The sequence below is a fragment of the Nymphaea colorata genome, chromosome 6 (assembly GCF_008831285.2).
Source record: "Nymphaea colorata isolate Beijing-Zhang1983 chromosome 6, ASM883128v2, whole genome shotgun sequence".
NCBI classification, from domain to species: Eukaryota; Viridiplantae; Streptophyta; class Magnoliopsida; order Nymphaeales; family Nymphaeaceae; genus Nymphaea; species Nymphaea colorata.
Window position 1 is genome coordinate 15244990 of NC_045143.1, and position 27499 is coordinate 15272488.

At 34.9% G+C, this 27499-nt stretch overlaps 1 long non-coding RNA gene across 5 annotated transcripts; it reads left to right on the forward strand.

Annotated features, from left to right (window-relative positions):
• Positions 1-8907: 8907 nt before the first annotated feature.
• Positions 8908-16872, forward strand: LOC116255564 (uncharacterized). 5 transcript variants are annotated; one of them, XR_004172897.2, is made up of 8 exons: positions 8921-9058; positions 9292-9447; positions 10115-10200; positions 11734-11958; positions 12161-12232; positions 13521-14029; positions 14163-14303; positions 16271-16872. It is a non-coding gene; the product is annotated as an uncharacterized LOC116255564 (long non-coding RNA). The 5 variants fall into 5 exon arrangements; XR_004172895.2 differs by having other exon boundaries at positions 8908-9447; positions 11734-11983; XR_004172894.2 differs by having other exon boundaries at positions 8909-9447.
• Positions 16873-27499: the final 10627 nt, after the last annotated feature.

A 27499-nucleotide genomic window follows, 5' to 3' on the forward strand; every position in this document is an offset into this window, starting at 1 on the left:
CAAGGCCGGTGTGTAGATGGTGGAGAGCATCGCTACGGTGAAAGCGGTGTGAAAGGGTGGTCGCTCATTATGCCGGACTTTCTCTGTTTCTATATATATATATATATATATATATATTCTTTCTCTAAAGTCCTCTTTTTGTGTGTGTACATATATATATATAAACTTATGAAAGAGAAATATTAGGTCAAAGAGAGAGAAAGATAAAATTATAGATGTATTAAGTTTATATATATATATATATATATATAAAATCTCTCATCTTTCTCTCCTCTTCCTCTTTCTTTTTTTTTTTTTTCTCTTCCTCGCTTCACAAATGATCACAAGCACTCCTCTCTACATAACTTAAGCAAGATGAGGTGAAACTCTAGATAGGTAGTAAACGAATTAGAGTAATAATTCAAACCTACTTAAGATTTCAAATGAATATTCTATTGATTACAAAAGATATCTTCAAAAATATCAATGTTAACTTTCAAAGATTTTCAAACACTATTTGCAAAGGTTTCTTGATTCCAAAATCTCTCAGATCGAAATGGTTTATTCCCTAAAAAGGAATTTCAAATTTTTTTTATCTAAAAGTCTATAAGATATCGATTTTCAAAAATTTTTTCCAAGCACTACATCACATTGAGGCTGAAGAGCATGTTTAAGTGACTATAAAATGCATTGGGAGTGAACATAGCCCTTGGATCCGTTATTCCTAGAGTGTATGGCCAATCCTTGTACCGACAAGCGAGTTCCTTTTTTCTCTATAAAACTTATTTTTCTTAAACACTCTAAAATCAAACCAAATCAAATTTTTGTGATGCAAAATGATGGCGACTGTAATGGGACCCATCATTGTTTGGCTATGTTCACCATTTTTGCATTTCAATTCACTAAAACATTGTTTATATTGCCAACATTAAAGAATGTCCCCTCTTTTGGTCTTGACCTCGTCTGCATTGCATCACATGGTTTGGTGGATATGTTTGCTTTGTTGTGTATAGGACCAATTGAGGAAGATCAATTATTTTCACTTATATTTATAATCAAATATACCCTCCTCAATTTAAGGTTGGTTGAAAACAATATTTATTCTTTAACCTTATGTTTGTTACTATCTTATTCAACATTGCATTAGAGACATGCTTGCTTATATTACAAAATCTCCTCCACCTATTTGTCTTAATTATTATGTTGCTGGGTTTGATCTTAGGTAGTAATAGAAGACAAAGCCTTACAAATACTACAGCTTGTGCAGGAAAGCCTCATCATTAGTACCATGCGTAGCAAATTTGAGGTATATTAATGGATTACTATCAAGGAAAAATGAAAAAAAGCCTATCCTTTAGTTTCCTAAGAAGGAACCTATGTTACTATTAAGCCATTTGGCTAAGGTATATAAGCATATGTTAATATTAGATAATCATGACGCAAAATTATCCCAACTAGACCTCCACACCTTTTAAATTTTTTTTTTTTTTTTTTGCATGTAGAAAGGAGATTTTGATGAAGTCATTGCACCCAAATATAAAAAAAAGGTTATGAGAAGAGGTAAAGCTTAGCTCCTTGCCCATTTCATAATAAATGCAGGTGCTTGAAAAGATAGTAGTAGAAATTATAAGCCTAACAAAGAAGTAAACTTAAGAAGGACATGCAATCACCCAAGGAGAACGAAGAAATAAAGAGTAAACATTCGGGCTGGAGCTATGATCGAAAGTTCACTCTGCTCAGCAACTTTACGAGAAGATTTTGGAATATTTCATTGTCGAAAGAACCATCATCCTACCAAAAGTTTTAGAACCACTAAGAATGATGGAAAACGACAAAGAAAAACTGTATAAGTTTCATCATGCCCATGATCATGACACTGAAGATTGTTTTGTCATCAAGAATATTATTTAGTATTTCATTAACAAATATCTCAAGAATGATGATGACAACATTTCTGAAGTCCTAAAGAATTCATTTCTTGATGAGAAAACAACAATTGCAGTTGTCACTATGCTCTTGTATCATCCATAGGAGTATATCTGACCTTATGATAAAGATGACTCACACCAAGTTATGGTAATAAATCGAAGTAAGGAACCTTTAGATTTCATCAGTATCATGAATAACAAGGTAGCAAATTCATCTAGTAATTCAACAGTAATTCTCAAGTCCTTTTGCATGAGATGACGAGCCATCATATGACTATTCAAATGAAGACCATGTTATATAGGAGAACTTACCCCTTTAGAAGAACATCTTATTGAAGAAAATTGAATTCAGGCTTCCAAAGACCAGTCAATCACCTTCATAGAAACAAATCTTACAAAACGAGAATATTATCACGAAAATGCACTTTATATCATTGTCTAGGTTACTAAGATGACCATGCCACATGTGGAAGTGGCTTAAATAGTTGGCTTGATATCACAACCAAGGCTTTGAGTTTTTGTGAAGATAAGTACCTCCCAATTCACAACAAGATCTATGGATACAATGGCCGAAGTATGAACAGCAAAGATATTCTTAACATGGACATAATAATTGAATGTACCAGCCATTGCATCTCTTATCATGTGATGACGTACCTCCATCATACAACCTACTTTACGAATGTCTATTGATGCACTACTCTCCATTAGTGTATCAAGTGGAATTATGGAGTATTCGCCATTATCATACATTCCCATGATCTAATCAAGAGCTTGGTACAACCAATGTTTAATAGGAAAGTTCTCTCCGTGGATGTACCCAACATCAGGGCAACGAAAGAGACATCTTTAGAGGAATGTATGTAAAATATGGAGATAGGCAAACCATCTGGAGGTGCCTACCCTATTTCAAGTAGTGGTATGAACTTTCAAAATTATCCCATGTATGTCCATTAAGTAAAAAAACCCGAAGGGGTTTTAGTTTCTCTTGAAAGGTGGCTACCGCCTGTTCACTGGTCTTAATAAGAAGCAAGATGACTTCTTAGAGCTAGTCGCCATTCCTTTTCAGATGAACACCTTAGAATTAGGGTACACAAGAAAAGTTTGAAAAGGGCCTTTGTTGACTGATAATATTCACCTTTGTCTTACAAACCCCAACATGAATTTTGTGATCTAACCTTGTTCACATCTAGTCCCATGAGAGGACCCTCCTTATGTACTAAGAACTTTTTATATGAAATTACTTTTGTTTAATTTTTCTTTATCATCCCATTTACATGATATTGATACTTAACATGTCTCAGTTCTTTTTTTTTCCTCAGAACTTTTTTAGAAAGCATCGGTTAAACATGTAGTTGATGAAATAGAACCTATGGCAACACTCGAATAATAGTTGATATAATTTACCCAAATTCAAAATCAAGAATATTTGTCACCTTTGGTTAATGATCCAATTGAAGAAATTAACATTAGAACTAGTTAAAATCTTAAAATCATTCAAATTGGCACAAGTTTGTTAGTAAAAGAAAGAAAAAAAAATTGATAGACTTCCTTGTAAGTCATCAAGAAGCATTGACATAAACCTATGAAGATATGTCAGGTTTACACCCCAAGATGGTTGAAGTTTGCTTGCCCCTAAGTTCCAATTGCAAGTCAGTGAAACAAAAACTGCACAAGCTAGATCCAAAGAGCCTGTAAAAGTAAGATTAGAAGATTTAAAGGCTAAATTTATTTGTGCCATCCATTATCCAAGTGGTTGGGTAACATTGTGGATGTCTAAAAAAAAAGAATGTCAAAGTCAGGTTATGCATTGACTTTCGAAACTTGAACAATGCCACACTAAAAGATGATTATGCTCTTCCAAACATCGATATATTGGTAGACAACACTATAAGCTATGACATGTTCTTTTTTATGAATGAATATTCAGGATACAACCAAATCAAATCAGCAATGAAGTATCATCCCAAAACTTTCTTTACCATGCCTTGGGGTACTTTTTGTTACACAGTAATGCTATTTGGATTAGTGAATGCTAAAACAACTTATCAAAGAGCTATGATTGCTATCTTCCATGACCAAATGTGCAAAATCATAGTTGCATATATTAATGACATCTTAATCAAATCTAAATTAAGAAAGGATAAAATTGAAACTTTTACCCAAGTAATTGTGTGACTCTTATAGTACAAGCTTTGTTTGAATCCTCAAAAGTGCATGTTTGGAATTGAATATGCTAAATCTTAAGCTTCATGGTTAGTAAAAGAGAGATCGAGATGGACCTTATTAGAGCTAAACCAATCATTGATATATGCCACCACCCACTAAAATCAAAGAACTACGAAGTTTGCAAAGATGAATCCAATATGTTAGACAATTCAACTATAATATAGTCATGAGATGTAAACAATTCAACCATTTGCTAAAAAAATGAGTCAAATCTGAATGAGATCTCGAGCACCAACAATTATTAGAAATGATCAAGAAGTATCTCATAAACATGCCAAACTGGAAACCCCTCGTATCGAGGAGACCATTGCTACTTTGCATTACAGTAAACGAATCAGTGTGTCGGGGTTTATTGGCACAGTACGAAGAAGGAGGTGGCTTTGAGTATGCAACATATTACATCAGCAAAACTTTCAGTATGAAAAAAGTACTCTTCCATAAAGAAAACTTGTTTATTACTGGTTTGGATGTATTAGAAGTTGAGACATTATTTGTTAATTAGTGAGACCAAGATACTCTCTAAGCTAAATCCTCTTAAGTATATCATATAACAAAATTGGTGCATTGGGAAATGAATAATAATGTTAATGCAATTTGATCTGGAATATATATCACAAAAGTTAATGAAAGACAAATGATACCAAATCACTTGGCAGATTTTTTTAATATAAAGAAATCAAAGCAGATGATAAATTTTCTGATGAGCACATTTTAAGAATGGAAGTGCAACCGGTGGACAATATTCTTTGATGGATTTAGGAACGTGATAAGGGCAGGTATAAACATTTTGCTTATCATTGTTGAAGGTGAAATGACTCCATACACTTTGAAGCCTGACTTTCCATGTACTCATAATATGGTTGAATATAAGATTCTCATACAATGGCTTCGTCCTCTGTTAAATTTTCAAGTAAAGAAAGTACATGCCTTCAACCATTTTTAGTTTATCATAAACCAAGTAAATGGAGAATGACAAGTCAAAGACGAGAAATTCATGCCATATCAAGAAATTGTTGCTTCCTTAATCTGTTAGTTTAAAGAAGTGCAACTGGCTCATGTGGAAAAGGATAACAACCTCATTGCAGACGGCCTTGTAAGTCTAGGATCCACCATCTCATTGAGAGCCAATGAAACAATCCATTCTTTGGAGATTGGAAAGTTAAAACATCTTGCTTTTGAAGCAATGAAGCAAATTCATCACATCCATGAACAGAAGATACCTTGATATTACAATATCAAGAGCTATATTGACAATAGAGAACTTTCAAATGGAATGCCTAAGATAGAGCAAAAAACAATTCATCGCATGTCAGTAAGGTACTTTATTCTTGGAAGAGTACTATATAGACATGGTTTCATCACTAAATATTCTTGATGTCTTGATGAGTATGAAGCCAATGAAAATCATCAAGGAGGCCCATCAGGAAGAATGTGAAGGTCATGTTGGTTACCAAACCCTCACAAAAAAAAAAGTTAGTGCAGGATATTATTGGCTTACTATATCAAAAGATTGTTACCAATTCATCAAAAGATGTAAGAAATGTTAGTTGCGTCCCCTATAATTCATGCACTAAACTTTCACTTGCATTCGGTAATATCTCATTGGTCCTTTTCAATGTGGGCATTTCATATAGTTAGACCAACATCTTCTATAACTTATAACAACCACAAATAATTCGTTGCAACTGACTGTTTTACCAAATGAGTAGAAGTTGTTACACTCAAGACAATAGAAATGCGTCATGTAGTGTCTCTCATTCATAAGAATTTTAAGTGTAGATTCGGAGTCCCACACTATATCAGGACAAGCAAAAGCCACCAATAAGATCTTGATCGACATCTTGGTGCAAATAGCAGAAACTTGATGAGATTGACACGAAAAGATGCACAATGTCTTGTGGGCATATCGCATCATTATGAGGGCCCCAACAAATCCCACCCTAGTAGGGCTAGTCTATAGAATGAAAGTAGTTATACAACTTCACATATTAAAGCCCGCCTTGAAATCTACTTCTCTTATAGAGCTTCCTTTAAATTAGAGATTGATGCAGCTCGATCTACTAGATGAGAAGAGGCTAAAAACAACTGAACATGCTAAAACATATCATCAAAAGGTGGCTAGACCGTTCACCAAGTCAGTTATAGAAAGACATTTCAAAGTGAATGACCATGTCCTATGATCTATGGTGTATCTTAGAGGACGACCTCGTGACAAGTGGACACCAAATTAGGAAGGCCCTTACATTGTTAAGGAAGTCTTACCTAATAACTCATACAGTTTGATTGATGCTGATGGGGTGGAACTTACCGATCCTATTAATGCTCTTCACCTCAAGAAATTCCATGATTAGTCCTCTTGTATTAAGTTTTCAATCAATGACAAATACTTTTGTCCTCTGTGATTTGTCACTTATCCTTTTGGATCTTCCTAAGTTCTAAGAAAATAAGTTACACAGGCTTTTTTTTTTTAAATACTTTTTGATAATACCATTAAAAACCCAAGAGCAACCCATGTAGATAAGGGTTATACATGCAATGCAAGCTAAAGTAACCCACTCAAGTAAGGAGTTAAACCTGAACTCAATCTTGACAAACCCATGCAAGTAGGAGGTTAAACCTGCAACAAGCTCAAAATAATCCATTCATGCGTGGAGTTAAGCCCGAGACACAATTCCTAACATGTTTCTAATTTCAAATTTGTGCAAGATCAAAATTTAAGGTGTTTATCTTTGCCACTAAGCACGACATATACCGGCTTAATAACAAAGAGGAGCATCTGTTATCACCCCAAAATGTTCGAAAAGACTGCATTTGACAAATTTTGACAAATTTCAGTAATTTTAGTCGATTTTTCCTTCAATTGATAATTGATCGCACATGTAAAATATTTGGATCTAATTTCAGACCTTGAGCCCAGGCTCACCCCAAAATGAATTCCTAGATTCATATTCAAATCCAAATTTAAGGTTTAGATAAAAAATTCAACCTTAGATCCATATCTAGATCCAAATCCAAGCCCTAGATCTAAAAATTACGTCCCATTCCGAAATACAAAGTCAAAGTCTAAATTGAACCCAAAAAGCAAAATGAAGTTCAAGTTAGGAAGATAGATCTGGAAAACCATTCTTAGGTCCAAATTATATCCAAAATCAAAATTTGGACTCAAATCAAAATTTCAATTCAAAATCCGAAATCAAGGCCAAAATGTCAAATTTTGGCGCTATTCAGCACAAACACGTGCACGCAAGTTTCACCTTTGCTTTTCAACTCAATCTCGCATAAAAAATTTTAAAATGTGTTTTCAAACCAAAACTTCCATCTAACTCATGATTCAAAACTTTGGTGTTGATCGGAATACTTCCGTGACCAAGCAAATCTGATCTGGATCTAAAACAAGCTTAGAGCCACACACAATGAAGCCAGACACATTTTTATCAAAAAGAACATTTCGCCCTTTGAAAATATACCTTTTAAGATGTAACTTTTAAATTTTTTATGTGGGACCCATATTGGGAGGTCAGGGAGGCAAAAACCATGTTTAATGGCCCAAAAATGGGCCATTAAAAGGGTGTTCGCTCCCTTTCGCATGCCATGGTGTGCTGCCAGGCACCCTGGCCAAGCAGTGCATGGCCTTGCCGCGTGCCTTGGCTAGGAACTGCCATGCCAAGCATGCCTTGTGCCAACCGAGTTAGGGCCTGCCTCACCAGCTGACCCTCTTTTGGGCAAAGCCACCTCTTGGGGTGGTTTTGGCCCTCTTGGGTGGGCATTAGCCATGCCAACACCCTTCAAAGGGGATTTGCAGGGCTAAGTGACAATCCCCTTTGGTCAAGAGCTATGAAATTAAAATTTTTGAAAAGGATTCAAAAAAAAGTGTGAAATTCGCATGAAAACATTGTGAAATTAAAAAAAATTCAAAATTTGGGTTTTGGATCCAAACTCTTCATTAATACCCCCCAAATCTTCACTCTTGGGTATAAGTTAACCCCTTGGGAACTTCTAGAGCTCTCCTACTTAAAGTTTAGGAGTTCCACCCTTGCTCTTTGTCAATTTCTTTACTCTTCTCTCTCTCTCTCTCTCTTCTTGCCTCTTCGTCTTCAACCTTGGGTGTTAGTCTCTTCTTTGACTTTCATTGTTCATAGGAGTATGAGGAAAGTCCTTGGAGACCATCATCAACACCTTGGAGTCTTACTTGAAAGGCTTTTTGATCATCCGAAGAAGAAGATTTGCTTTCTTCCACCGTTCCATTTATAGGTAAGCAACCATCTTCCTGTTCATTTTTCTCTTTATCATCTTTCCATGGCCAAGCAAGAGAACTAAAGTTTTTTCTTCAGGGTCAAGAGCTACTCTTGATGAGTGCATCGGGAGAAAAATTTCATTTTTTCATGTAGACCAAAAATATATTTATGTCTTTCCGTTGCTCATTGAATGTGGACATTGTTTACGTTTACGATAATATTCATGCATAGTTGCTTGATTTTTTATTAAAATGTGAATGATTTGTAAGAATGAGAGCTTGATATGAGATTTCTTTTTTATCATATTAATTTTTGAGGTTAAAACTTGTTTAACCCAAGAATGCCCTGTGCATATATACCTCTTAAAGTGCATTCACATGATATTTCTATGCTTAGTATTGATTACTTCTTAATCACCTAAGTTATGATCCCAAGAAGAGCTCCCTTATGCTATTAACTTTCCATTTCATGTATATTTACTACAACAATTAGGCTCACCTGCTACGACTGTTGCTTAGGGCGTCATTTGTCGCAGATGATTAACTAATCGTGCCTCTTTCCATTTATAAGCCATATTCCCGCCATTTATTTGGTCCAATTAGTTGGAACACACGAGCGAGCGTTTAATCATCAAAATCTCTCCCTCCCTCTGTGTTGCAGGAGGTCCTTGAATGAACTACAACAAAGGTTCTCTTTCTCTCTGTTCGATTTGTCCATCAGCCTCTTTGTCGATCTATCGAACATTTTTCATCCACCTCTCCGCTTCTCTCCCTCATCTGTTTTCTCTTCCTTGGTTCGTAGAATGCCGAAGACAAAACCCAAATTTTGTGCACAACTCATCCACCATGACAACATTGTAAAAAATTAGGGTTTCATTCGTAAATGTTTTCATGTCTGGGGCCTGTTCCCATCTATTGTAGTGTCGTGTGGTAGCCAGACCCATCCGATCAAGCCCTGCATTGGAGATTGTGAATGAAGGTAAGGGTGTGTTCGCGCTGCCTGGCGGTACTGACCAGAAACATCATCGGCAAGAAGCACTTCAACCAAGGGGACAAGCAACTGCCCTACCCTCTCAGGTATACCACAGTATATGCTCCCTCTGATCTCTCTCCCCCTCTCCCTCTCTTTATAGACATAACCTGCTAGAACGATGATGATAATTTCCTTCGCATGATTTACTCCACTAACTGGTATTTTGTATTCTTATTTTTCAGATGACAAAAGAACAACCTTTAAATTTGTGAAATTTAAAACTGGATTTTATAAAAAATTAATTGGAAAAAAGAGAATGAGAAGAAGATTTTAGGAAAGTTCAAAAGATGAATTGCAAAATTAACACAATTTAGTATGCCTAGAAATGTTGATCTTTTAATTGTGTAAATCATGAATGATTAGACCCGAAGGAGTTGTTCACAACAGAATGGGCCTTCGCTACCCTGTGAGCAGCCAATGCTTCTTGTTCTACGGGCATTAGTCCATGTGCAAGCTCTGGTGAATCACCAGGGGTGAAGGAAGACCATCTGATGGGTTTCACCACGAGAGGGTCTGTTGGTGCAAATTTTAATTTTTTATAGCAGCATTAATTGCTAATAAAATTTCTAATAACTCTTAGTGCAGTTATTAATTTTTTGTTTTCCATTTCTTTCAATGTGCTCTTTTCTTTTTCTGTTTCTGTTCATCTTTGTCCTAAAAATCACATTTGGTGAGTGGCTAAAGGTTTGAATTTTACTTGAACTGCGACAGGAGGGATCTTCTGCCCATGGCGAATTTAACTCCAAGAGCCTACATCTATTAATCTGCAAGAAGCTATCTTATCCATTCATGGAAAGGTACTTTAACTCATTGTGGACAAGTTTACATGCCCCACTATAAGCATGAATGAATATAGAAATTGAATGTGGCTGACCTATTGTTGCTTGTTTGGTCAGTTTTTGAAAGACATGTTTAAATTCTTACGGTTATTAAGTTGGAATTTTCTTGTAAGAAAGCCTAGATGAACCTTTGATTTTGTTTTCCATATGGTTGTAATGATCCCTAACTCAAAACGGGGTTCAAATATGATCTCCTTAAAAAGGATGGTGTTTTAGTTTGATGTCTTCATAAGAACACTTGCCAAAAAACTATGGGTTTGAGGCTCTAGGAATGTTATATCAAAACTAGGCTTTGAAAATAACGATTGTTCATATGTCTCTTCGCTGGTTTTAGGTATGTACAATTTCCACAATTTTATGTTTGTATTTTCTTTATTTCCTAGAAGAAGCGGAGTGCGTCAATGCAAATTTAACCTCAGTTGATATTATCAATTTTAGTCTTGCATTTCACAATGGAGAAAATGTCTAATCTGGCCAATTGTCGACCATGATGTCTTGAATTTGTGTCTCCATCGGAATTCATTCCTTATGCATTTTACTTATCTTCTCTGCTAGTTTACGCATTTCATTAGTTTCATTTTTTAATCAAAATTTATTTTTATAACGTTCAAATCTCTTGAACCCTTTAGTAGTTGTTGGATTTTGAGCCTCCTCTTGGCTTTTGATCATTCAATCAACCCTTTTTTTTTTCATCTAGCATTTTTTGGTATAGTCCTTATGGTATCATCTTAGGCAAAATCAGTTTTTAATGGAAGAAGTAACCAGAAATACTGGGCTTGAAAGACTTGTAAGCTTTTTTTTGGAATTTGGTGAGACATCATGGAATGGATCTTTCAAGACTTGTAAATCATTCATTCACTCTTTTTTTTTTTTTTTTTTTGGAATTTAGGGAGAACATGGACTAGATCTTTCACCAGTCCTTGTTTCTTACAATTTTTTTATTAGAATTTTTTGAAAACCAAAATGAAAATTTTAAATTTTGAGTATTTTCATTTGGTCGAGTTTAGTAAAGAGCCTCTTGTGATGAATATTGTAAAGTCTTTTTTTTTTGGTCTTCGAACTCTTGCCTTCACAATCATGAGTCTCTAATTTTGCCAAATTTCCTTTTGCTGGTCTCATGACCGACATGAGAATTCTAATCTTTGGATGCACCTTTTACTGGGATTCAATAAAATTGAGTTGGGACGTCTTTTCAAGCCCACAGCCAAGTTCCAAAAAGATTTGTGAACTATAGCTTTAGGGTTTTCTTCCATAGAGCAGATCCAAAAGAACCAGTTCCAATCTTTCATAAAACAGTTAACATAAGAAAAGCTTCTTTGGGTGTCCTTCTACTCTAGTTTTCTTCCCTTTGACTAGCTGACTAGTTCCATTCGTTGTGCCATCCCATGCTTGAGCAGCTGTCTAGTTTTTCATTGGCTTACACCATTGCCATGCTTGAGCAGCTGTCTTGCTTCCTTTTGCATATCAGTGATGCAACGTGCTGTTCTGCAGGTCCTTTTCTTCACAAATTCTGGAGCAGGGGCCAATGAACTTGCTATGATGATCACATGCCTGTATATTTCTTTAGCCAATCGATACATCACTCTCCTCCTATTATCTGGTCAAATGTGTAAAGCTTCATCACCTAGAAGTCCTCCTGTCCTAGGGTGGACCAATCATTGACTTGTGATTCCAGGATATGTTGAACAAAATTCGTCAGGATTCCCTAAATCAATGGTACACCAACATAAATAGAATTGCTGTGAGCATCAAATAGATTTATCTCTTAGTCATTTTTATGTGTCCTACATGTCTATGCAAGTCTCTTCTGCTTGTTAATTGTTACATATATATGCATATAAGGCTCATAAGTAGGATATGTATGCTTCAGTTTAGTGGGTTTCCTTGTGGAGTGAATAAATTTTTGGTTTAATGATAGACTGATCAAGTTTTTTCAAGGAAAAAGTTGCTGGATGGGAACCTCCACGAGCGATTTAGGAAATGTTACCATGTAAGTTGCATAATCATTCTCTTTGATGGCAACTTATTCTTATTTTTCTTGATGCACACATGCTGCTTCATATTGTCAATGGTTTACTTGATTCGAACTGCTTTGACTTGTGAGATTGTCATGAAGTGACATTTTCTTTAAACTGATCATTGTCTAGTTTTTGCTTGTGGGATGCAGTTATTTCGTTATTGCAATTTAGATATTAACCTATGTAAACTCTTATGTAACTTCTTGTATGTTTAAATGCAAAAAAAAGGTGTACCTACTGAATAAACAACATTTTTTAAAATGGAAGGGCCTAGCAGTGACAACAATCACTACTAAAGGTGACGCTAGTAGTGACAACAATCACTACTAAAGATGACGCTTCCGCCGCTATAGACCATATTGGCAAATAACTTCCATCCTTGCCAATAATGGGGGAGGCATTGCCAATAAGATTAATGGCAACAGCTGACACCCTAAGGAGTGGCCTTTCCCAACATCACAAAGGGCAAGGGCATCCTGGATTATCCCTTAGGGTCAGCATCGACAACGGCTTTGTGGCCATTTTCCAGGGTAAGAGCCATTGCCAAAAGTAATGTTTGTTGTAGTGTTTTCTCTCATACCCAATGGTGCGAGAAATAAATTTTATTATAGTAAAAAAAGCAAGTAAAAATGACTATTGTCTTTGTATACAAATATAAATGCATTCTGAATTTGTTCTTTTTTTAATTTCAGCCCAAGTTCCTCTCTCGCCAACATTAAAATTGAAGTAAAAAATCTTCAAAATTATCTCTCGATCTTAATATATATATATATATACAATTTTCTTTTAAGGTCACTTTCTCCATCTCCCTTTCTTTCTTTAACTTAAAATTTTCTTTTAAAGTTATATATATATATATATATATAAAATTTGCAGTAAATAAAAAATAGAAAATAAAAAAAAAACTGTTTGGCATTGACTTCACCAATCAATCAATGTTGTGCAAGAGAGAGGGATTGATAGAGAGATTGACAAAAATCTACAAAAATGGATAAGGAAAAGAATGTGAGACCAAGAAAGAGAGAGGCAATGGGTGAACACGAGGGAAGTGCAGAGAAAGGGGCCTAAAGATGGAGGTCATAGATTCAATGACTGAGGGATGCTTGATGGTGGTCAGATTTGTTCTTATAAGTTTTAGGGGGAGGGAGGCACATAGGAAAACTTGAAATGTAGGAACTGTTTGCCAAACTAGTGCTAGGAGCCGATTTCTAAATCAAGGTATTGTTGTAGTGACAATAATAGGTCGTTTGATGGCCACAGGACACGCAGAACAGGACACGCCTGTCCTGTTTAGCAAATTTTTTCATCAAACGTTGGACACCGGACAGGCTGGACAGGACGGACGACTGAAGGAGGGTATAAATGATTTTTTTGTCCCTGTCCGTTCCGAGCTAACCCTCGGAACAGACAGGACAGAACTCATCTCCCGCCCCCCGACGACCCCGACCCCAACCCCAATCCCGAGCCCTCGACGCATCTCCTTCTCCTCCACCTCCGCCCCCATCTCCCCTGCCTTTCTCCTCTTCTCCGCCCTCGACTGACTTTCTCCTCCATCTGTGCCATCGTCTATGCCCCCGAGCTGTCTGATTCTTGTTTCTCTCCTTCTGCTCTGTCGCCCGAGCTGCCCTAACCCTCGCCCTGTAGCCCCTTCTTGTCTTCCTTGCCCCTCACGCTTCTTCACCCTCCTTCAACCTCTCGCCTCCTTCAAACGTGCAGTGGATTGAAGTTGCCCCTCGCCCTACCAATCAAACAATCTGCCCATTCCACAGGTATGTCCCTGTCTTATGGCTGCTTCTCCATTCTAGGCATTTGTGAACCAAAGGTCTATGTTGTATTAATGTTTTGATATCTCAGATTCTCAAGCAATCTTGCCTTTTTCCCATTGTCGTTTTTCCTTTGCAGGCAGACCAACCGTAGCTTCCGTTGCAGCCCAGCAGCTCCTCAGCTTCCTCTTCTCCTCTCCTTAGCAGGAACGACAACTCTCTGCGACAGTGACTCATCCGACTCATTTCCGGCATTCCTGAAGAGCATCTCTGGAGAAGGGTATATCCCCAACAATTACTTCGTTATGGTTCTCATCTTTTGTTTCCCCTTTTCCTCTGTTCTCCTGACAGATTATTGGGCAAGAACTTAATAGTTTAATCTTGGATTATGTTGCCAATCTGAAATAGTAATTTCTACGCAGTCGATGGATAGTTTTACTGATTTGGTTCCTTTGGGATTTTATTAAGGTTATTAAAAACAATAAGGGTGTGCTAATTACTTCACCTTTGTTCTTCACTTTGTTAAATTTGCACAGAAATGTGCTGTGCGGCTTGATAATGGATATTGTAGATGGAAATTCATGGTTAAACTGAAAATTGTTTTCCTACATAGGTATTTCGGTAGACCTATAGTGGGCTCCATGTGGAGAACTTTTGTTATTGCAGGTTGCGACGAGTTTCTTTTCAATCTTTCAATGTTGTGTGTAATGAAGTTCTGAGTACTTTTCGATGATTGACCGCCTACTGTTTATGACCGTTGCTTTTAGGATGTTGTCTTCCATGTAAGATGAGCTGATTCGGACATGAGGACCCTGGTTTTTGCCATTAATTAGTGAGAGGTTTAATCTTCAGTTGTAAAATCATTTTGACATTTTTATGTTTTATGTTAAAAGGTATCAGATGAAGTTTAAGTTTTTCTCATTAAGAAAACGGATGAGGATGGATCATGAGGGCATATGAACAACTTTCATTAGTTAAGTGTGATAGTGGAATATAAAGACAAAGAAATGTATAGCAGTTAGAAAATTATGTATGCAATCCAATGTCGTAAGTTGGGCCTTATGTCATACGTCAAAAGGGTCTACCAGGAATGGCATCTTTTTTTTCACTATTTTGTTTCTATTATTCACCTGCTCGCACTACAACTCAGCAAGGTTCAGGAAAAGTTGGAAGGTAGAAAATCAACTTCTTGTCAATGCAAAAGTAAGTTATGGTGGTCCTTTTTTTCCAACAGCTGCATGTTCACATGTTTTTCAAAATCCTGTTGTCTTCCCGATGGTTACTGTCATAGAGAATACAGTGTTAATGACTTCTGCTACAAAGCCTGCCAGGGATATAAATTACCAAAAAATGGCTATGTAGTGTGTACAATGTAAAAAAACGTAAGGGGGAAAACAGCCTACAAAATCAAGACAGTGCATCCCAATTAAGCTTGCCTCATAAGCAGCTGCTCATACTTTCTTGGCTCAATGTAGCTCATCGGCCTCAAACTTGATAGACAGCTTCAGGCTCTTGGATGCATGACATGGCATGTGAGCCATACAAATGTCGAATGTGAGATTTCTATACATACCTTAACTAGCTAGGAAGAAAAAAGCACTATGCCATGGTCAATGTACACTTCTATGGTCAATGTCATAGTGTGTGTGTGTGATCTGTAGAAACCAGACCATTAAATTAAAGAATGTTTGCTGATATGGTGAACTCATCGAAAATATGCATGTCTCTGTTGTTCTCTCTCTCTCTCTCTCTCTCAGCTTTGGTACACATGTTCAATGATGTCTCTTTGTATATGTTGTTGTTAGTGAAAATAATGGCCCTCTCCATTATTGTTCAGGCCAATTTTGTGAACTGATAGGCTGGTATCAATTTTGCATTTCAATAACATAAAAACAAACATTTCCCATGATTCCTGTATTCAATTTTTTTCTCTTACTTTCCATATTCAATCATTTACCCGCTACAGATCTTTGTCAGTGACTAGTTCTCTATCTTCTTCTTTTCTTTTCTACTGAACTTATTTCTACAGATCATCTCTCTCTCTTATACTAGATACATATATATATATATAGAAAGAGGATTGAAAGGTGTAACTTAGAAGGAAGAAGCATGTTGTCATCGTTATTAGAAATGAGTTCTTTAAACTGCATAGGTTCCTTCCTTTCGCCAGTCACCAATATATTTTGATAAAAAAAAATTCTCAGCTAACTCTAGTTATGTTTCGGTGCTCCTTTTTGTTTTGGTCAGGGGTGATACTGCATACTGTACTCTAGAGTGCAGGCAGCAGCAGATGAACATCGATGAGAAGAAGGAGAAGTGCTCGATGACATCCATGAAGAAGGAGACAGCCCCTGTTGGGTCTGAGCCCTCCGGGAAAGGAGAAACAGTTGCTGCAGCATGATGATGTTGATGATGATCCACATTGTGTTCTATGGAATCTTAGATGATGATGATGATGACACATCGTTTTGCTGCCATTTCAGATGTTCTACCTTATAAATATGTCCTGTATTTTTATAATTTTAGCAAGGGTAGCACTAGTTCTGGGGTTAAAGTGAAGTTAGGACCTTGTTTTTAGAAAAAAAAAGTTGTGGAAATGAAGAATGCTGGCTCCTTGTATGAATGGCTAGGGTGCAACAAGAATTTTCCTTAGATGGGTATCCAATGTTCGCATGAGTTTTGAGAGAAAAGAAGTGAAAAAGAAAAAGTGAAAAGAAAGTATAAGAACTTATTGTTATTGTCCTGGGCTTCTTTCTTCTTCGTGTGAAAAAGATGGTAAAAAAAAAAACTTGGTTGTCTTGTACGGCTCTCTTCTTCCCTCTGTGAATGAAACTTCATTTTAAAGATCACCAAGAGTCATTGTTATGTATCTTCGCGTCCAGAAAGGTTTAGTTGGACATATTATAATCTTTTTCACCCATTCTGGTGCTCGTGACTGCCAACAAAGTATTATGTATTGCAGACAAATTTCTAATTTATCTTTCATAATTGTAATTAAATTTGTTTATTAAGCCAACAAACGTCAGACAGAACAGACATATACGAAACAAACGTTGGACAAAAAGAACATGGTGTTATGTTCTTAAAATCATCGGTGGACAAAGAACATCATTGTCTATAAGGACAGGACAGCAATGTAATGGACAGGACGTCCTGTCTGTCCTGTCCCAATGGACAGCAATCAAACAACCTCTAAGCTACAGTAATCCGTTTGAAAGGAAACTAACCGTAACTTTTTTATTTTTTAATTCAAAATTATAATTCTCATTTCATCAAACATGTTATTGTCAATTCTAGAATTAACATTCTAAGCTATCAAATGATGCAAGAAACTGGAAGTGAAATTTTCATTTCAATTACAATTTGAAGTGCAATTTTTGTTCAAGAATGAGAATCAAAATTCTCTCACTTCAATTCCCCTTAATTTTAACCAATTCTCCATCAACTTTGTTTCTGACATATTTGGATCTAATTTCAAACTTTGGACACAAAGCTGAACGCCAATTTAGACTTATTTTATAGTTCAAGTCTGGATCCAGTCTAAAAACTCATAAAAACACCTAAAACAAATTCCTAAATCTAAATATGGATCCCAATCCCATATCCATATCCAAAAATAGATCCTTAGATCTATGTCCAAATCCACGTACCAGCTCTAGAACCAAAACAGATATGTGGACCCATATCTGAATCCAAATGCCAGATGTATAACCAAAACAAATCCTTAGATCCATATCGGAATCCAAATCCTAGCTCTAGATCCAACTGAGGTCCCTAGATCCATTTCTAAATCCCAATTCGAGCTCGAGATCCAAAATACATACCTAGATCCACATCCAAATCTAAATCCTAGATTTAGATCCAAAACATATCCCCAACTCCATACTTGATTCCAAATCCCAGCTTATATCCAAAACAAAGCCCAAAATCTACTATTAGAGCCAGATTACAACTTTGATCCAAAATAGGCTTTGGTATCCAAAACCAGATCTAAAACTGAACTACAGATCCAGACCTAGATCCAGATTTCAATTTTAACTCATTTGATCAAAATTTGAGCCTTGGGTCTAATTTAGATCCAATATAGATCCATGATCTAAAGTTTGGACTATATCCTTTTTTTGTTTCCATATTCTTAATTCAGATCCAAATTTAAATCCAATTCTATATTTCTATCACATCTAGATCCAAATCTAATATTGAGATCCAAATTTGAATTTCAGATCCAAATTTGGGATCCAAATTCAAATCTGACACCTAGATCCATTTTTAGATCCAAATTCATGTTCAAGATCCATCGATCATTGTATCAACTTTTGGCTTAAAATTCTACTTGCCTTGAAATGTGGACTTGGTTTCAAATCCAAATCCAAGTCATAGATCCTTCCGAGTTCCCAAGTATCGAAGTGTTATGGTCATTTTCCAAATTACCATTGATTTCTTGTTCAAAATTTCTAGATATCTTTGAATTTTCTTAAATGCCATTGTATTATCTAAATATCACTCAATTTCTCAAATATAGCATTATTTTTGTCATAAATGCCAAAATACCCTCCATATGCCCACTGCTGACATGGCAGGCCATACCAAGCATGGTCAAGCATGGCTAGGCTTGGCCACTGGTTGACCAAGTACGTCCCTGGTTAGCTTGGCCCAGCCAGGGCCAGGTTAGGCCTATAGCCTGCTTGTAGCTGGTCAGGCCCAAGCTACCAGCTAGGACAGGACAGAATAGGCATGTACCAGCACGACCCTTTTAGGCTTACCATTTAGCCAGGCCTTTGAGGGGCAAACTGTCTCTTGGCTTGGTCAAACCAACAAGGTTCTCGTTTTTGGACTGATTTGGCCCCCTTTTTATGGGGATAATGATTAATTATACTTTAAAAATGACCTAACCTTAGACGTCTTCCCTCTATAAATACCCCTTCACTTTTACCTTACCACATCCACAAACACTTGAGTCTTCTCTCTCCTCTTCTAGTATTCTTCCTTTTCTTGTTCAACCTTTTTCTTTTATTAGCTCTTTTTCTCTTCTTTTTCTTCAGACAACAATTCTAGCAAATGGAGACTAGGAGGCTAATGAACAACTTTTGAAGAGAATTTCAACCCATTTGAACCACCATTAATGAGCTCTTTTTGCCCATAAGAGCCATGGAGCCACCTCACTTTTAATTTTTTCATATGTAAAATTTGTATTTTCTAGATTTTTCTTCTCTCTCCATTTCATGGCAAACCAATGAAGGTCTAGGACTCTCTCTAAGGCTAAGTATCTTCCTTAATGCTTCGGGAGCATGACCAAGGCAAGCATAGTCTTTTTTATATCTCTTTCTTTATGCTTCTAACATGTATCCTTTTTTCAAAATTTTCTCTCTTCTTCCTTTTCGTTCTCTTATTATTTTTCTCTTTCTCTATATTTTCTTTTCTCTCTCTTGTACATATTTAGTTATAATATATACCTATATAACATATATACAGACATATACTATAGTGTGTAAATATGTATATATTTCATATAGTATATTGTATGTAAATGTATTATGTAACATATATATGTTGATTGTATGTATATATGTACATGTATATGACATAAGTGTATAACTATAACATATATGCATTACATAAATTATGTATGTGTATATATATGTAGACATATTGTTATATATACTATATACATATACAATATATGTGTATATTATATACATGTATAACATATAATATACAATTATATACATATATGTATACATATCATAATGCACTATATGTTATTACATATATAGTATGTATATTATAATACGAGATATGTCTATGTTTATATACATATATACATATAACATATTATATAACTTACACACATTATATTTATATATACATAGTATAATATATATGTATTGTAATATATACGTTGTTATACATTAAGTTATGCTGCAACATAACGTTGCATACATTATGTTATACACATAATGTATAGCATAATGTATAATAACATATATATATATATATATATATATATATATATATATATATATATATATATATATGTGTGTGTGTGTGTATATACATTATAGACACGTTATATACATAATATTACATGTTATATATATAATATAATATTATATATATATATATATATATATATATATATATATATATATATATATATTCTACATATATATATATATGTGTGTGTGTGTGTGTATTGTATTATTGTATGATATATGTATAGTAATCTATATTTATGCATCAATAAATATATATCATGCAATATGTAATATATATACATATATCACATGTTATGATGTATGACATATTATAACATATTACATATAATATATATGTACATATATAATATTATGTATATTATATATATATATATATATACACACACATTATTTTTTACATGTTATACTATATATGTTATATATATTATAAAATATAAGAATATACATATTATATATTGTGTGTATAAGCATACAATTATATAATATATTGTATATATGCATCATATATCTTGATCTATTATTAATCTCTCTCTCTCTCTCCTTAGTTTTCTTTCTCTTTTTGATATCTCCTTTTCTCTATTTCCTTTTCTATCTACGTTTCCCTCTTTATATCTCTCTTTGGCGCCTTTCTTTCTAATTTCTGTTTGTCTCTATCTCTTTCCATTTCTCTTTTAAAGTCTCTCTTCTATTTCTTTTATTAACCTTATTATGCCTTTGATTTCTCTTTAAAATCTCTATTTTTTTATTTTTAATTATCTTTTTCTTTCTCTTTCAAATCTCTGTTTTTTTTAATTTCCCTTTCTCTTTTGCTAATTTATCTCTTTATTTTTCTCGTTTTCATTCTCCATGTGTCTCTCTTTAAATCTTTCTTTTAAATTCCTTCCTCTCTCTTTTATTAAATCTCTCTCCTTTCCTTTTTTATTTTACTCTTCCGTTTACTCGAGACTCTTTTCTCTTTTTTATCTCTATTTTTTTGCACTTTATTTCTATGATACTATCTCTCTTTCTCTCTTTTGCTCTCTATATATCTATTTCTCACTCTTATCGTACACTTATCTTTTCCTCTCTCTTTTTACTCTCTTTCTCTATCTCTTTCTCCTTGTGAATGTGCATTACAATGGTGAGGATTTGAGAATGAAAATTCTCTTTCTTTATATTTTGGTGAAGTTGATACATATCCAATTCAAAAAAACATAAAAAATAGACTAGATGTATATATTAATTTGCATTGACCATGTCATTTTCGATTTTTCAAAGTCCAAATCTATCCTCCACCATATTTCAATCATTCATTTTTTCATAGTCATCTCGTGGCTATCTATATTTTCAATATATCTTTGAATGATTTGCTACATGAAGATTTACCCAATTATTTGTCAACAAGTTTTTCTTTTTCCTTGCTCTATTGATGTATATTATGGTAGGAATGATTTATCTCTTTCTTAAGCATATAGAAAAATCATTTTAGCATGCACACACAAGGCATTTTTGTATTACATATTCACAAGCACATCTCTTAGAAGTTTAAGTAAGACAAGATTAAGTCAAAATTAGATGATAATCAAATTAGGGCAAAATCTTGAAACTTAAGATTCTAAGAAAACACTCTCACAAATCATAAGATTTTGTCTTTCAAATATCAAACTTTTACTCTTTTCCAACATACTAATTAATTTTTAAACTTTTTGCAATATTGCAATATTTCATCCTTTTGGCTTTATGATGAATTGAACTACGATCATCACCCTCTAATGCAATGTCTTAATTTCAAAAGCAAAGCTTAGAAAACTTGTTTTTTATAAAGCATGTCAAGTTGGGCCCATGTTTTGCAAAACAAGTAATTTACAAATATGTTTCAAATCATATTTCCTCAAATAAGTTGAAAACTTTAATTCTCATAACTATCTTCAAACATAACGTATCTTTCAGAGTTCTAGTGACAATATTCAAAAAACTTATATGATTTTAAAATATACTTCTTTGAACAATTTATTTTCTAAACTATTTCTGTATATCAATCTCAAGTTTCTAAAGTTACTATCATTCAAAGTTCATTAAATACCGCTAACACCAAAGTTCTATCTTGAGGGTGCTATATTTTAAACCAAACCCTATTTAAATTTCTTCAAAATCTCTATCTATTCTTTAAATTTTAAATTAACTTGAGCATACATGCATATAGAATTTTAGAATGACATTTTAAAATATTAAAATGTGCAAAGCAAAGGGTTAGTTCTTAATCAGTTTATCTCCAATAAATGCATTGAAAACGGTTGGACCTCGTACTGACAGGCGAGTCTCTCTCTCTTTCTTCAAAATATAACCTCATCTTTCTAAACCACTCCAAATAACAAAATTAATTTTTTGATGCAAATACCTGATAGCCACATAAACCATGCTTGAGGGGATGGGTGTGGTGTAATGAATTAAAATTACACTCTAGTGTTTTATGCAAGGGTGGAGCATGGGGTTGGCAAGGACAATGTCTCCCTCAAATTTTGAACAAATAAAATTTGACAATTAAAATCTAAAAAAAATTTCATTTGGACCTTGTGAAATTTTGTAAAAATGTAATTCTGCCCCGTAAAAGTTTTCATAATATAATTTGATGCCTCTCAAACAAAATTTCTTGCTCCAACTGTCCTTACAGGCTGGAGCATGACACCAAGCTAAACTATGCCATTTCCACATAGGCATCAAAGCAACCCTAGACCTAGGTGGGAGGATAAGGACATAAATGTATATCCTTGTATTGCCTTTGTACTTTGTACCATAAGAAATGTCAATCCATGTTTATTTGAGTGCCTCTAGTATGAATAAATTTCCAATATTGTTTAGTGAATGATATCACCAAAGATCTTATTATGGTATTAGTGCATTAATAGATAGAAAGTATCAACATTTTTGTTATAGTTATACAAGTCGCCAATAGCTAGGCAGAAACTTTTAGTCTCAGTACCAGTAGGAAAAATCCTTGAGATACCACCTGAGTCCATCTCGTAATCAATTGACAACAAACCTTATTATGACATTACTGTTGTAAACAATGTTGTAAAACGTGTATCGTAAGCCGTATCGGTCGGGCTTTAAGATATGCAGTATCGTAACGTATCGTAACCGCATCGTAAATTTTTAAAAAAAATTATTAATAAATCAGAAAAAAATTTAAAAAAAATCAAAAAATTCAAAAAACATGTTTGAGATAATGATAGACTTATTATTGCTATAAACTTATGCGTTCATCATTCATAAACATCAAAATTCATAACAATATCATTCAACAAAGCATAAGGCCATAAGCCATAAAGTGATAAAGTCATAAAACATTCAATCAAGTGTTCAACAACCATAGATTCATAACTCTTAAGTTTTTGATACATATAAAATGAAAGCACTCTTGACTTGACTCTCATTCATGATTCATCATTCATAATCTTCATCATCTTCATCTTCATCTTCATCTTCATCGTCAAGAATTGGAAGATCTTCACCAACATATTCAACACTAGCACCAGCAGTAGTAGACTCTCCTTCATCAACAAAGCCTTTTGTTGCTTCAGCTTCAAGGTTGAAGCATTCAAGATCTTCCTCATCAAATATTGTAGCTGGTTCTTCCTCAATCCATGGCTCTAGATCGTCAAAATTTTCCAAGCTGATAGGATCGAACTGAGATGTGTGCTTCCTTGCTAATGATTTTTCTAATTCTCTACATTAAATAAGAGAAAACTTGTTAGTATATAATTTCATATAAATATATTGTACAAAAAATGTAAACATTAATTAAGCTATATGCCTATATTACCTTTGTTTCAACCTCATATTATATCGAACAAAGACAAGGTCATTCTGTTGATCTGATCCAGATCCAACACGTCTAACCATGTCTAAGCACATTTATCTAGGCAGGGTTATGATTGTAATTTTTGTAATTGTTTTATTCTAGACTCTAGGTTATTGTGTTGCTTCACTCTAGGCTCTAGATTAATGTGCTGCTTCACTCTAGGCTCTAGATTATTGTGATTGTTTCATTCTAGATTCTTGTAAGTTGTGTAGAAGGATCACTATATAAATGGGTTGTGTGAGAATGTGAATACTCACCTCCCTTCCTCATTTCTCTTTTCCTACTCTCTCTCTTATCTTTCCTTTGCTCAATCTGGACATGGGTTATACTTCGACACCCTAAATCTAACATGGTATCAGAGCACGGTCTGGCTGTTTCTGCCAAGGAGAATGTTTGAACAGACTTGAAATACCTGGTTGGTTTTCTCTTATACTCCTTCTAACATTCTGCTCCTAATACTTCATCTATCTTGACAACTCTCTTATATTTCTGTTTGTATATATCTACGTTGATAGATATATAATGGATATTCTCTCACAATCCAATATGTCCTCCAACTTCTTGCCACACCTTATTTCTGAAAAACTGAACCACTTCAACTATCTTACCTGGAAAAGACAAATCACTCCTTTCATAAGGAGTCAGGATCTGTACAGACATCTTGATGGCTCCATTCTAATCCCACCACAGTTCATTCAACAAGAGGTTAAGAATGAGAGAGGATAGACAATTGCCACTCAGGAAATTCGTAACCCTCAATTTATAACATGGATGAAACGAGATCAAAGCCTTGTTGCGTATATCACATCAACGCTCTCTCAAGAAGTGTTGATTTCTCTTTCTGATGACTGTACAACAGAACAGTTATGGATCAGTCTTGCTGAAACCTATTCTCAAATTTCAGAGGCACGTATTCTATATTTGAAGAAAGAATTTCAAAATCTTAGCAAAGGATCAATGTCGATTATGGAATATTTGGGACGTCTTAAAGGGATAGCTGATCAGTTAGGAGTTGTTGGATATGTTGTTTCCGACAAAGAAAAAGTCCAGCAGACTCTTAGTGGCCTTGGACCAGATTTTTATGCCTTCACTATTGCTCTTGAAGTTTTGCCTATCTTGCCCACCTTCAATGAACTTCAGGGCAAGCTGCTTCAACATGAAATGAACATGAAACAACTGATGAGAGGAACAAACCAAGGTAATGCTCACAATGTTTTAGTTATGGAAGCTTCTGCAGGTCATAGAAAAGGAAATGGGGCTCATCAAGGAGGCATGAATCGTGGGCATGATGAACAAACTAGCAAAGGTATTCTGCCAACACCAAGTATTACAAGAAGATTTTAAACTAATACCACAAAAAAGGTGCCGACGTGCTTCCAATGTAACAAGAAGGGTCACATCAAAGAAAATTGCTGGTTCAATCCACAAAACAGAAGCAATAAACTTGAAGCCAATGCACAACAAATACTTATGACTGCCCTCTCCAAGATGACAGTGAAACAAAATGATCTAGGCGAATGGTATTTGGATTCAGGTGTTGCTACTCATGTAATTGGAAATGCTGGTAAGTTACATGACCTTCTTCCTTATTCTGGTAAAAGTAAAATAGTTACAGGTGACAGAGGTTTTCATCCTATCACACATATTGGAAATGCACAAATTTCTCTTCCTACATCACCATTTCCACTATCTTTGTCAAATGTTGCCCTTGTTCCAAATATCAAAAAGAATATTATTTCTATTTCTAAACTTGTAGATGATACAAACTCATCTGTTCAATTTACTTCTTCTTCTGTGTATGTCAAGGATCTTCTAACGAAGAAAACATTCGTCGAAGGGGAACGCCAAGGAAATATGTATGTTTTCAAGGAAAATCCTTATTTCTTCCAGTCCTCTTCAAGTCCAGCTCAAGCGACCTGCTTTCCTTCCAAACCTTCACAAATTCCAAGTTCTAGCTGTCTCCAATCAGACGTCAGTAAGTCAAATTTATGGCATGGTCGTATGGGACATTGTAGTCGTGGTTTTTTTGGAAAAACTTGCATAAGATAATCTCATTCCAAAATCCAGTCTATATTTTGATTCTTATGACAAAAAATGTTCTAGTTGTGAACTATGTAAGAGTCACATACTTCCTTTTCATAATATCAATAAAAGAGCTTCTAAACCTTTTGAGATTGTCTATTCTGATGTATGGGGGCCAGCTTCGATTGATTCTTTGTCTGACTCTGGCTATTATGTTTTGTTCATAGATTCTTATTCTCGATATACTTGGATTCACTTCATGAAACAAAAAGCAGAAGTGTTTAGTATCTTTCGAGAATTTCATGCCATGATCCATGCCATGATCCAAACACAGTTCTCGTCTAAAGTTGTGCATTTCCATTGTGATGGTGGGGGGGAATATTCTTCACATGACTTTATTAACTTTTTACGAGAAAATGGGATAACTCGACAGATTTCATGCCCATACACCCCACAGCAAAATGGTGTAGCTGAACAAAAACATCGTCACATCGTGAAAAGTGGTATGAGTATGATGTATGATAGTAATACTCCTATTATTTTATGGACGGAGGCTTTTCACACTGCTGTGCATATAATAAATCGTCTGCCTATGACAATTTTGGATTCAAAATCTCCTTACTTCACTCTTTTTTGTCGAAATCCAAACTACAACGATTTAAGGGTTTTTGGATGTGTGTGCTATATTCACATTGACTTGTCATTGAGAAATAAATTTCAGAGCAAAGCAATGTAATGCAGGTTCGTTGGCTATGCAGATGAATACAAAGGTTTCAGATGTTATGACCCTACAACCAGACGCATCAAAGTATCGAGAAATGTTGTGTTTGATGAACACAACTTTAACATTTCTACTAAGAATTCTCAACTTGTGGAATCATATGATCCTTGGGTAAGTGCTGAGTTATTTGCAGGAAGCAGTCTAGAATCACATCCACATGATGAGACAGGATCTTCACATATCATACAAACAGAAGGAAACAAAGAACTTGTTCTAGCTATGAAAGAAGGAGAAAACAATGCTTCATGTCGATTTTCATGACAAGTTTATACTCGTCAAAAAAGAAGGAGAGATGACAATCCAACCTCTTCCCACGTTGAAGTCTATGATCAGCCTGTTAGAAGATCTGTGTGAGTGCGACACCCCATTCATAGATGGGTAAGTTATGATAATTTCTCCTTAGATTTTCAACTCTTTATGTCTCAAGTTATAAAACGAGATGAACCTACTTCTTTTGAGGATGCATCCAAGTCGTCGCATTGGATCAAGGCAATGAATGAAGAAGTAAATGCATTACATGAATGTGAGACATGTAAAGTTGTTCCTAGACCCAAAGAAAAGAATGTAGTAGGTTCGAAATGGATTTATAAAATTAAATATAAACCTGATGGCAGTATAGAAAGATATAAGGCAAGATTGGTGGCACGAGGCTTCACACAACAATATGGAGAAGATTATGATGAAACATTCAACCCTGTGATCAAAATGGGAACAATCCGTGTGATTATATCATTGGCAGTTGAATATAGATGGAGACTATATCAAATGAACGTGAAGAATGCTTTTCTTTATGGTGATTTGAGGGAGGAAGTATATATGGAACAACCTCCAGGATA